The sequence below is a fragment of the Loxodonta africana genome, chromosome 9 (assembly GCF_030014295.1).
Source record: "Loxodonta africana isolate mLoxAfr1 chromosome 9, mLoxAfr1.hap2, whole genome shotgun sequence".
Taxonomy (NCBI): domain Eukaryota; kingdom Metazoa; phylum Chordata; class Mammalia; order Proboscidea; family Elephantidae; genus Loxodonta; species Loxodonta africana.
The window spans coordinates 35,370,007-35,383,007 of NC_087350.1; the positions used below are offsets into that span (position 1 = coordinate 35,370,007).

The 13,001-nt window shown below is 36.7% G+C and overlaps 1 protein-coding gene and 1 pseudogene across 4 annotated transcripts in view; one reads left to right on the forward strand and one right to left on the reverse strand.

The window, feature by feature from the left end:
* Nucleotides 1–13,001, forward strand: part of CARNMT1 (carnosine N-methyltransferase 1) — a 47,074-nt gene that overhangs the window by 11,465 nt on the left and 22,608 nt on the right. The window lies entirely within an intron of this gene.
* On the reverse strand, nt 487–3,664 carry LOC111749815 (BET1 homolog; annotated as a pseudogene).

Below are 13,001 nucleotides of genomic sequence, written 5' to 3' on the forward strand. Positions count from 1 at the left end.
GCAAGTTAGTGATATATGTTGGTTCTTTCATATAGTGCATTAAATAAAATTTAACAAATAATTATAATATGAAAATACTAAATAGTGTATCCTTTATTTTGAGAAACTCAGTAACTGTAATGTGAAAATATACGTGATTTTTATTGGTGATAAAGTTACTGGTCCTGCTAAAACTACTGTTTGTTGCCTGCATTCATAATTGAAAAAGAAACATCAGTTAAAGGTTAATGAAAATTAAAATGTAATTTTTTTCCCAATCCCATTCATGGACCGAGTGAAATCTGTCCACAGACCCCTTGAGCACATGGATCCCAGGTTACGAAATTCTGGCTCAGAGGCTACGTAGTTAAAGAGAACAGCTGGGTGGACAGTTATTCCTAGGTCGCTGTTATGTTTTAAAGGATCTTTGTAGAGAGTCTGCTTTTCCTCCTCCCCCTTCCTCATTGATTGTATCTTTGTTTGGGTATATCTTTCTAGAAATTTCAATGTCTGTGTTTTTTTTTTTTTAATTTTTCACTTATTAATTTAAAACAATTTCAAAATTACAAAAAAGTCTTAAGAATCACACAGAGATATCTCATATACTCATTACTTAAATTCACTGATTTTTGATATTTTGCCACATTCACTTTATTATTTTCTTCGTACCCCATGTGTGTATAATCAAACTACATATACACACAGTTATTTTTTAAACTATTTGAGGGATAGTTTTCATACATCATGTCTTTTTTACTGCTTAATAATTCAGAGTTTATTTCCTGAGAACAACGATGTTTTCTTATAAACTGTGCAGTTATCAAATTGAGGAATTTTTTTTTTACTATCACCTGAGTTTAATAATCCAATAAATGACAAAAAAGACAATGAAAACAGCATCATATAGCACAGCAGCTTGATTTGACTCCCTCTAGATAAAATCTTCAGGTTCCCTGTAGTTTCACCCCAAAATCCAGTTGTAGAATCAGATTGTAAATCCATTTCGGCTAATAATTTATTTTGATTTCTAACTTCACGGCCTATTTCAATGGAGAGAAATTTTATAGCAGTTGCTTTGCGCTCAGACTTTCAGTGAGTCATGTTCTTCACAGGCACTGTATTTACTATGAGCATAGCCATAAATTTCCAGGAGGTACTCCTTTACCCAGGCCTGCACTCCTCATCTTTCCAGAAGAGGGAGGGAAAAGGCTGGAAGGGGGCGGTAGGAAGGAAGGGGCCAGGGAATCACCCGGACCACATCTTCAGCACCAGGGTCTGGCAGAACGACTCCTCCCAAAGTGCCATGACAACAGTGGAGTCCAAACACCACACTGGCTGATCAAATTGAGGGAATTTAATCTTGATGTAATTCTGTCCTCTACAGTCAGTAGTAAAGTATCAAAAGTTATCTCAGTAATGTCTTTCGTAATATTTTTTCCTTCCAGTCTAGAATCCAGCTTAGAATATTGTATTTCATTTAATTGTCATGTGTTTTAGTCTTTTAATTTAGAATAGTTCCATGGACTTTCTTTGTCTTTCATGACATTGGCATTTTTTAAGAATTGAAGGAAGTTATTTTATAGAATATTCCTCATTCCTCAGCTTGACATTATCTGATGTTTCTTCATGATGAGATCCAGATTCTATATCCCTAGCCATAATTGATCTTGTGTTCTTCTCTGAGTATCACATCCAGAGACATACAGAGTCTTTAAGCCTGTCATTGACATGCGCTTCATTGATGATGCTAATTTTGATCACTCATTCAAGATGGTATTTAGTTTCTCCATTATGTAGTCACTGTTTCTCTTCTTGCAATTAATAAGCAATTTCTGAAGCCTCAATTATTTTTAGGCCATGTAAGTAATATCCTGTACCTTATGAGACTTTCTCCTTTAGAATTATCATCACGCATTGATAATTCTTGCACGAACCAATCTTTTTTATGATAGTTGTGGACTGGTGATTTTCAAACCTTTACTGTTTCCACAGTTATCCAGTGGCATGCTATAACATGGAAGAGCCTGCCCTTCTCCCCTGTCTATATGTCTAACTATTAGGGTGGACTCACTGTTTCTGTTTTATTCAATGAGTTATAATCCGTTGTTAGTTGCTGTAGAGTTGATTCTGACTCATGGCAACCCCGTGTGTTAAACAGTAGAACTGTTCCGTAGGGCTTTCTTGGCAGTAATCTTAACAGAAGCAGATAGCCAGGCCTTTTCTTCAGTGGTGCCACTGGGTGGGTTCGAACTGCAGTCATGCTCGAACTGTGCCCCTCAGGGACCTTTATAATACATTAATGCCATTTTTTTTTTTTATTAACTTTTATTAAGCTTCAAGTGAACATTTACAAATCCAATCAGTCTGTCACATATAAGTTTACATACATTTTACTCCGTACTCCCACTTGCTCTCCCCCTATTGAGTCAGCCCTTTCAGTCTCTCCTTTCGTGACAATTTTGCCGGCTTCCCTCTCTCTCTATCCTCCCATCCCCCCTCCAGACAAGAGTTGCCAACACAGTCTCAAGTGACCACCTGATATAATTAGCTCACTCTTCATCAGCATCTCTCTCCCACCCGCTGACCAGTCCCTTTCATGTCTGATGAGTTGTCTTTGGGGATGGTTCCCGTCCTGTGCCAACAGAAGGTCTGGGGAGCATGGCCACCGGGATTCCTCTAGTCTCAGTCAGACCATTAAGTCTGGTCTTTTTATGAGAATTTGGGGTCTATATCCCACTGATCTCCTGTTCCCTCAGGAGTTCTCTGTTGTGCTCCCTGTCAGGGCAGACATCGATTGTGGCCGTGCACCAACTAGTTTTTCTGGTCTCAGGATGATGTAGGTCTCTGGTTCATGTGGCCCTTTCTGTCTCTTGGGCTCTTAGTTGTCGTGTGACCTTGGTGTTCTTCATTTTCCTTTGCTCCCGGTGGGTTGAGACCAATTGATGCATCTTAGATGGCCGCTTGTTAGCATTTAAGACCCCAGACGCCACATTTCAAAGTGGGATGCAGAATGTTTTCATAATAGAATTATTTTGCCAATTGACTTAGAAGTCCCCTTAAACCATGTTCCCCAGACTCCCGCCCCTGCTCCGCTGACCTTTGAAGCATTCATTTTATCCCGGAAACTTCTTTGCTTTTGGTCCAGTCCAATTGAGCTGACCTTCCATGTATTGAGTGTTGTCTTTCCCTTCACCCAAAGCAGTTCTTATCTACTGATTAATCAATAAAAAACCCTCTCCCTCCCTCCCCCCTTCGTAACCACAAAAGTATGTGGTTCTTCTCAGTTTTTACTCTTTCTCAAGATCCTATAATAGTGGTCTTATACAATATTTGTCCTTTTGCCTCTGACTCATTTCGCTCAGCATAATGCCTTCCAGGTTCCTCCGTGTTATGAAATGTTTCAGAGATTCGTCACTGTTCTTTATCGATGCGTAGTATTCCATTGTGTGAATATACCACAATTTATTTACCCATTCATCCGTTGATGGACACCTTGGTTGCTTCCAGCTTTTTGCTATTGTAAACAGAGCTTCAATAAACATGGGTGTGCATATATCTGTTTGTGTGAAGGCTCTTGTATCTCTAGGGTATATTCCGAGGAGTAGGATTTCTGGGTTGTATGGTAGTTCTATTTCTAACTGTTTAAGATAATGCCAGATAGATTTCCAAAGTGGTTGTACCATTTTACATTCCCACCAGCAGTGTATGAGAGTTCCAATCTGTCCGCAGCCTCTCCAACATTTATTATTTTGTGTTTTTTGGATTAATGCCAGCCTTGTTGGTGTGAGATGGAATCTCATCGTAGTTTTAATTTGCATTTCTCTAATGGCTAATGAACGAGAGCATTTTCTCATGTATCTGTTGACTGCCTGAATATCTTCTTTAGTGAAATGTGTGTTCATATCCTTTGCCCGCTTCCTGATTGGGTTGTTTGTCTTTTTGTGGTTGAGTTTTGACAGAATCTTGTAGATTTTAGAGATCAGGCGCTGGTCTGAGATGTCATAGCTGAATATTCTTTCCCAGTCTGTAGGTGGTCTTTTTACTCTTTTGGTGAAGTCTTCAGATGAGCATAGGTGTTTGATTTTTAGGAGCTCCCAATTATCGGGTTTCTCTTCATCATTTTTGGTAATGTTTTGTATTCTGTTTATGCCTTGTATTAGGGCTCCTAGGGTTGTCCCTGTTTTTTCTTCCGTGATCTTTATCGTTTTAGTCTTTATGTTTAGGTCTTTGATCCACTTGGAGTTAGTTTTTGTGCATGGTGTGAGGTATGGGTCCTGTTTCATTCTTTTGCATTAATGCCATTTTTTAAATTTTCTCATATATTCAAATTGCCTCAGAATTGGTCAGCAGGGGTCCCGTCTTGTCATATGTCTTTCAACTGGGGTGGAGTGTTACTTATTTATTTAATTATTTTTCGTTTTTTTGGTAGCAAAATTTAGCATCGTTTGCATCTGATCTTGAGTCGTAGTTAGAAAGTCTTTACAGTCGCATTATAGATGGATATGCCATGTTTCTCTTTTTTACTTTTAGATTTCTGTCAGAAGACTCAAATCTAGTTGGTACTTTAATATGCTTTTATGGTATTCCATTGTACAAATATGCCATAATTAACTCAGTCTGTTCGCTATTGATGGACGATCATACCTAACCATATCTAAGATTTTGTTTAAAGAAACAGTATGTATTTGAGTAACTGTATCTGGCAAGAGCATGTGCCTTATAAATTTCAGTATTACCAAGTTACCCTCTCTGGATTTTAGGAGTTAAATGACTTTTGTACAGTGTGTGAAATTTTTTGTTTCCTTGGGGACATTTAAATTTGATATTCCCATTTGTTCTTGGTCCATAAAGTTTGTAGATTCCAAAATGAAATGGGAAGCTCTGCAGTTTATTTTTGGAAATAATGCTTAACATGCTAGGAGCTTTTGTATATGTGAATTGTTACTTAGTGCTCAGAAAAATTCTGTGAAATACGTGTTCTAACTATTTTTATGAATGAGGAGCCTTTGCTCAAGAAATTAAATAATCTTTTGTCCAGCATCACAGAGCATGTAAAGTTCAGATCCCAAAGGCTTTATATTACTGTACCTTGTAAGTCAACATTCTCACTTTTTAAATGGATTACTTTCAGTAAGTTCAGTTGTGAATTGCTTTGAAGATAAAATGATAAAAAGAAATAATGTGGTTAGGGTTGCAGAAGCCAACTTGATATGTAATCCATTTATTGTTGTGAGCTGACGTTGAGTTGGCCCAGACACATGGCGACCCATGCACAGTGAGGTCAGACCATCGGGTTTTCACTGGCTTCTTTTTGGAAGTAGATCACCAGGCCTTCCTTCCAATACACCAATAATATTAGTATATAATACTAGTATAGTAGTAGGTAGAAGTTGAATGAAAAAAAACCAAACCTATTGGCGTTGAGTCGATTCTGTCTCATAGTGACCCTATAGGAGAGGGTAGAGCTGTCCCATAGGGTTTCCAAGGAATGGCTGGTGAATTCAAACTGTTGGCTATTTGGCTAGCAGACGAGCTCCTAATCTCTGAGCCACCAGGGCTCCAGAAGTTGCGTAGCACTATAGTAATAGTTATGGGTTACATTTGCTTATTTGGGCTGGTCTTGGAACCAAATCACTAATGCAGCATTGTTCTGTGGGAAAATGATTGGCATTTTGTCTAAAGGAAATGGATTTCTCCATTGGTTCTCCTCTCTTTTTTTTTTTCTTTGCAAGTCAGGAGATCTACAGTGAAAGTAAATTTGAAAATTGATAAGCTCATCTTTGCCTACTGGTATAAGCCTGTAGTTGATTACGTGTTGCTTATAAAGTAGGAGACCATGTGAAATGTTTTGGTAGAATGTTAGTCAGTGTTGGATTTAGGACAATGGTAAATATTTCCATTGTAGAATGAGTTTGTTGAATATAAAAATAAATCTGAAATTTGTCGGACTTTTATTATTGTCCTATGATGTAAAGTTTTAGTAGTCAATTTTTAAGTTTGGCATTACGCCATAACAGTTTTTCAGCACTGTTTGCTCCTTGTTTTCTTTTGAGGTCAGTAAGTAACTATACTACTTAGGCTCACGTTCAGAATGTTCCCTTATACCTCTTCTCACTCAATGCTGTCTTCCATGAAACAACCAGTTTTCTCATTTCTGTCATCATAGATATTTTTCCTGTTCTAGGACTTCATGTAAATGTAGTTATTCAGTATGTCCATTTCGGTGTGTGTGATTTATCCATATTGTGGCAAGTGTCAGTGGTTTGTTCCTTTTTATTGGTGAGTAGTATTCTTAGTACAAATGTAACAATGTAACACACTTGCTCTGTTTTCTTGTTGATGGTCAGGAGGCTTCTAGTTTTTAACTATTCTGGATAAAGCTGCTGTGAACATCCACATACACACGTTTTTGTGGACATGTATTTTCATTTCTTTTGGATAAATTGTTAGAAGTAAAATTGTTGGCCTAAATAGTAGGTATATGTTTAGTTTTACAAGAAACTGCCAGGTTTTTCTAAAGTGGTTATACTACTTTATAATGTTGCTGTTGGGTGCTATCAAGTCAGATCCGACTCATAGCCCCATGTGACAGAAACTCATAAGGTTTTCACTGGCCTGTTTTTTCAGAAGTAGACTGCCAGGTTCTTCTTCCTAGTCTGTGTTAGTCTAGAAGCTCTGCTGAAACCTGACCACCAAGGGTGACCCTGCTGGCATAGCTTCCAACATCACAGTAACATGCAAGCCACGACAATACAACAAACTGACAGACATGATACCACTTTATACTCCTACCAAAAATTTTAGTTTTTCCCCATCCTCACCAATATTTAGTGGCATCAGTCTTTTTTATATTAGCCATTCTTGTAGGTTTGTATTGGTAGGTGATTAATTCATATTTCGCTGATGACTTGTGGTGTTGAGTATACTCTCTTTTATGTGCTTATTGGACATCACTCGTCTTCCTTTATAAAACGTTCACATCTTTTGGCCATTTTTTTCTTCTCCTTAGTCTTTTATTGTTGAGTTGTAGATGTTTATACATTCTGGATACAAGTTCTTTAATCTTGATAAATATAATTTATCAATACATTCTTTTTTGTTTTTTTAATTGTGCTTTAGGTGAAACTTTACAGCTCAGGTTAGTTTCTTATACAAAAATTTATACACACGTTGTTGTGTGACCCTATTTGCTATCCCTTTAACGAGACCACATATTCCTCCTTTCCACCCCAGTATGTTCTTTTATCATTATTCTTTGTTAGCTAAGAAATCTTTGCCTTATCTTTTCTTCTAAAAGCTGTATTGCTTTGGCTGTTACACTTGTATCATCCAGCTCTGATTAATTCTGTCATATGGTATTGAGTAGGGATCAGGCTCATTTTTTCCCATATGGATATTAAATTTTTTGATAAAAAGATTTTACTTTCCTCCATTGAAGTGCTTTGGTACCTTTGTTGAAAATCAGTGAGCCATATATGTGTTGGGTATGTTTGTGGTCTGAATTCCTTTGCTGTTCATTAGAACTTCAGGCAGTGATGGAAGTGTGTATCTGTGCACTTCAGTGTGGAAGTCACTACTCACATGTTGCTGTTGAACATTTGAAATGTGGCTAGTGCAAACCAAGTAACTGAATTTTCTTTTGTTGTACTTCAGATGAAGGTTTACAGAGCAAACTAGTTTTTCATTAAACAATACAAATTGTTTTGTGACACTGGATACCACCCCCACAACATGTCAGTACCCTCCACTTCTCGACCTTGGGTTCCCTGTTACCGGCTTTCCTGTCCCCTCCTGCCTTATCATCCTTTGCCCCGGGCTGGTGTGCCCATTTAGTCTCGTTTTATTTTATGGCCCTGTTAAATCTTTGGCTGAAGGGTGAGCCTCAGGAGTGACTTCATTACTGAGCTAAAAAGGTATCCGGGGCCATACTCTTGGAGTTTCTCCAGTCTTTGTCAGACCAGTAATTCTGGTCTCTTTTTTTTTTTTTTTTTGAGTCAGATTTTTGTTCTACGTTTTTGTCCATCTCTGTCCAGGACCCTCTATTATGATCCCTGTCAGAACAGTGGGTGATGGTAGCCAGGCACCATCTAGTTGTGCTGGACTCAGTCTGGTGGAGGCTGTGATAATTGTGGTCCATTAGTCCTGTGCACTGATCTTTTCTTTGTGTCTTTGGTTCTCTTCATTCTCCCTTGCTCTTGATGGAGTGAGATGAGTGGAGTATCTTGGATGGCCTCTCACAAGCTTTTAAGACCCCAGACTCAAAGTAACTGAATTTTTTATTTTAGTTATTTTAAGTTTAAATAGCCACATGTGGCTAGTGGCTAACATTTTTGGACAGTGCAGCTCTGTTCTGTTTTATGTTTGTTTACCTATCTTTATGCCAATACCACACTTAGTTTATTATTGTAGCTGTATAGTAAATATAAAAGTCAGGTAGAGGTTTGCTCTTCTTTTTCAAAACTGCTGGGGCTATTTCAGTATAAATGTTAGTATCATCTTGTCAGTTTCTGCAAAGCCTGCTAGAATTTTTACTGGGATTACATTTACTCTCTAGATTAATTTGGGTGAAAATCGACATTTTAATATTAAATTTTCTCATCCATGAATATGGTATAGATCTCCATTCATTAAGTCATTTTAAAATTTCTCTCACGTTTTGCTGTTTTCAGTGTAGAGATTTTGTTGGTCTTTTGTTAAATTTATTCTTAAATGTATTTTGACTCTAAGTGAAGTTATTTTTCCTATAGTTTTTTTTAGCTTTAACTTAATTACGCGCATACTGTACACACACAGGGGGCCCTGGTAGTGTAGTGGTTAAGAGCTACAGCTGCTAACTAAAAGGTTGGCGGTTGAATCAGCCAGCTGCTCCTTGGAAGCTCTGTGGGGCAGTTTTACTCTGCCCTATAGGGTCACTATGGGTTGGAATCAACTTGACAGCAACAGGTTTGGTCTTTTTGGTTTGGTGTACATACACACACACTTATATATATGATATATTGACACTTTTATGATTATAAAATGTCTGTCCTTGTCTTTGATTATACTTCTTGTCTTGATGTCTTATTTTGTCTGATAATAATGTAGCTACTTTAGTTTTCTTGATTTCTGTTTCTGTGGTATATCCTTTTTCATCCTTTGCCTTTCAGCCTGTTTGTGTTTTTCTTTTTTAAGTGTGTCTCTTATATACAGATCTTGATGTGTTAACCATTTTGATGTTTTTTCATTTTTAATTAGAGTGTGGAAACAGTGTATGTTTAACATAATTATTGATATGGTTGGATTTGGGTCTGTCGTTTTTTATTTACTGTTTATGTCATCTGTTTTTCTTTTTTCCTGTTCTTCTTTTCCTATCTTTTATTCAGATTTACCAATGATTTTAATATGGCGAAGCACTTGGCTTCCAACTGAAAGGTTGGCAGTTTGATCCCACCAGCAGCTTCCATAAGATAAAAGACCTGGTGATCTGCTCCTGTAAATATTACAGCTTAGGAAACCCTATGGGGCACTTCTACTCTGTCCTATAGGCTTGCTAGGAGTTGGAATCAACTTGTCAGCACACAACGACATTGGCTTTTTAACTATACCTCTTTATATCATTTTTTAGTGGTTGCAGTGGAGTTTATGCATCTTCAACAAATCAGTTTACTTAGAGTCAATATTGTATTACTTCATGTAAAATATAGGAACGTGGCAGCAGTATAGTATAGTACCACTTACCCTCCTTAGTCATTTATGCTGTTGTTTCTAATATATTACACCTGTATTTGTTATAAATCTCACTATATGGTGTTCCAGTTTTTTGCTTTGAACGCCTCTGTTTCGTGAAGAAATAAATATACACGCTCTCCTCATTTGTCAACATGGCTGGGTTCCAAAGACCAAGTCATTATGCCAAATCCCTGTAATGGGGAAATGGAGAATGACCACATCAGATCACAAAATAGAGGGATGACGGCATCATTACATAACTGCCATATTATATCATTACATAACTGCCAAATTACATCATGACTGCCAAATTGGATCATTATGTAACTGCCAAATCACATCTTTACATAACTGCCAAACTACTGAGAATCATGGCCCAGCCAAGTTGACATATACCTGTAACCATCAAAACCAGTACCTTGGTGTTTGTTACTTCCAGACATACGATGTTACTTTGCAAAATAGTCGGAAAGCAGATTTTGTTCTTACTATTGCCATTAATGCAAAATGTCGGATAATGAGATAGTTGATAAGTGAGGAGGTATAAAGTCTTTTACATTTATCCACCTATTTACTATTTCCAGTCATCTTCATTCATTGCTGTAGATCCAGGTTACTTTTTGGCATCACCTACTTTCAACCTGAAAAACTTCTTTAGCATTTGTTTTAGTGTAGGTCTAGTGTTGTTGTATTTCCTCAGTTATTATTTATATGAAAATGTCTTTAGTGTTCTTCACTTTTAAGAAGATAATTTTATTAGGTACACAGTTTTGCTTTCAGAATTTTTTTTTCCTTTCAGCTAAAATGCTATTCCATTATCTTCTGACCTCAGTTGTTCTGATGAGAAGTCAATAGTCATTAAATATTATTGTTCACTCTATGTCTTTTTTCTTTTTTTCTCTGCCTGCTTTCGAGATTCTTTATCTTTGGATTTCAGCAATTTGACTATGAAGTGCCTAGGTGTGCTTTTCTCAGTATTTATCCTGCTTTTGGTTGGGGAGCTTTTTATATTTGTGATTTGATGCTTTTCACCGAATTTGGGAAGTTTTCAGGCATTATTGCTTCGGAATATTTCTGTATACTTCATTCTCTTTTTTTCTCTCCTTTTCTTTCTTCTTGGGTCTCAAGTTACGTATATGTTAGACCCCTGATAATACCCCACAGGTTTCTGAGTCCCTGTTCATTTTTTTTTCCAGTTTTTTTTCTCATCTTAAGACTGAGTTCTAGAAAGTAGAAACTCTGTTGATCTGTCTTCAGTTTCTCTGAGTCTTTCCTCTGCTACCTTCAGTTTTCTATTATTCATTAAATTATTGATTCATGTACTTTTCAACTGTAGAATTTTCACTTGTTATTTTTTATAGTTTCTATTTCTCTGTACCAGTTCATGATCCATTCATTCATTATACATATACAGTTCTTAAATTCTTTGGACTTATTTATAAAATAGCTCCCTAAAATCTTTGTTTGCTAGTTGTAATATCTACATCATCCTGTGGTAGGTTTCTATTGATTACTTTTTTTTCCTAGCACATGGGTCACATTTTCTTGCTTTTTTTCGTGGCCAGTGATTTTTTTTTTTTACTTGGATACTGGACATTACGTATAGAGTGGACTCTGTTGTGTTACTCAGAGGAGTAAGTTTTATTCTAATCGGTGGTTCACTTGGCCTGACTCAGAATCCAAACTGTCTCCCTGGTGATGGGCCACAGACTGAAAACCTGCTTTAGTCTTTCAGCTTCCAGGTGCTGCTTTTTTGCTGAGCTCTTTGGGGAAGATCTTTGCAACATTAGAAATACTTGAACTCACACGTAAAATTGGAAGCATTGTTGAACATACTATTATTCCAAACATGTTATCAGGCTTCTGCTTATTTCTGCGTGTTCAAATATCTGATGTACAATTTTCAGAAGTAGCATAGTTAATAATTCTATCTTTTGTTCTTCTGCTCTGCAGATATAATTTAGGAAGAAGTTTTTTAGTAACATCTTCTAGAGAGAAGTTTATTCATAGGTTTCATAGCTAGGCAAACTTCGGGTACTGAAAATGCTTGCCCATTTATTGTACTCATTTTACCAATCTTCTTCTTACATTTTTAGCATGTATAAACTTATTAATTCATTTTTATTCAGTTTTATTAATGAGAACACAGTTTATGTTTGGAGTTGCTAATTTTTTATATAACACTCTGTTCCTCATGCTCTTTATATTCTTTACCATGTCTGGATTGAAGATTGTCACAGATGAGATGTGTGAACTTTTCTTTTTACTACGAAATATTGAAGTGGCAACACTGACAGTATGCTCTTAGTTTTTCTTTATATGAATAATTTCTCAGTCTTTTTTTTTTTTTTGAAGACTTGTGACTTAATTTAGAATAACTAAAAATTACGTAGTTCTTAAATACTGTTTTATTTACTTCTATAAATGCTAGTACGGGTTATTTTGATAATTTCTATGAATGGCAGTACACCAAATATCCTACAAATATTAGATTTATGATATAATTTAGTCTTTTATTTTTTCATAGTTTTTATAAGTATTTTAAGTTTTAAATGAATTTTTATAAACACTTTCTTCAGAAAACCAGTAAAAACTCAAACCCATGGCCAATGAGTCAATTTCAACTCATAGTGACTCTACAGGACAGAGCAGAACTGCCTCATTGGAGCAGCTGGTGGATTTGAACTGCTGACTTTTTGTTGTTAGCAGCTGTAGCTCACCATAGCTCTTAACCACTGCACCATCACGGTTTCTGATATCCTTTTGAAGTTTCTAAGTGGTGCTTTCTCTCAGTGCGTATATTCATTGCTCTACTCTATACAGCAGTGAATAGTTAGCTTAGTTAATTGCTTCAATAAACAAAAAGTTCAGGTAGCCCTCAAAATTCAGTGTATCTGTGTTTCTGAAAAAAATAGGCTGTGAGGTAAGATTCTTAATAACAGGAACATACCAAAGCTCAGGTGAATTCGGAAGACCAGTTGCCAGATGCTTATGTTAGCATCATTTCTAGCACCTTAAACATGTTTTTGTTCATACTCAATAATGATAGAATCATGCTGTTCACCATGTATCTAATTAACATAATAATATCCGTAATCCTAAAAGTGCACATCACTGTTACGGGTATTTAATGACTCCCAAGACCCACTGCTATAGGAGTCGATTCCAACTCATAGCAACCCTATAGGACAGAGTAGAACTGCCCCATAGAGTTTCCAAGGAGGACCCGGTGGATTCGAATTGCCGACCTTTTAGTGAGCAGCTGTACCTCTTAACCACTACGCCAGCAGGGTTTCCTAAACAAACCTGTTATT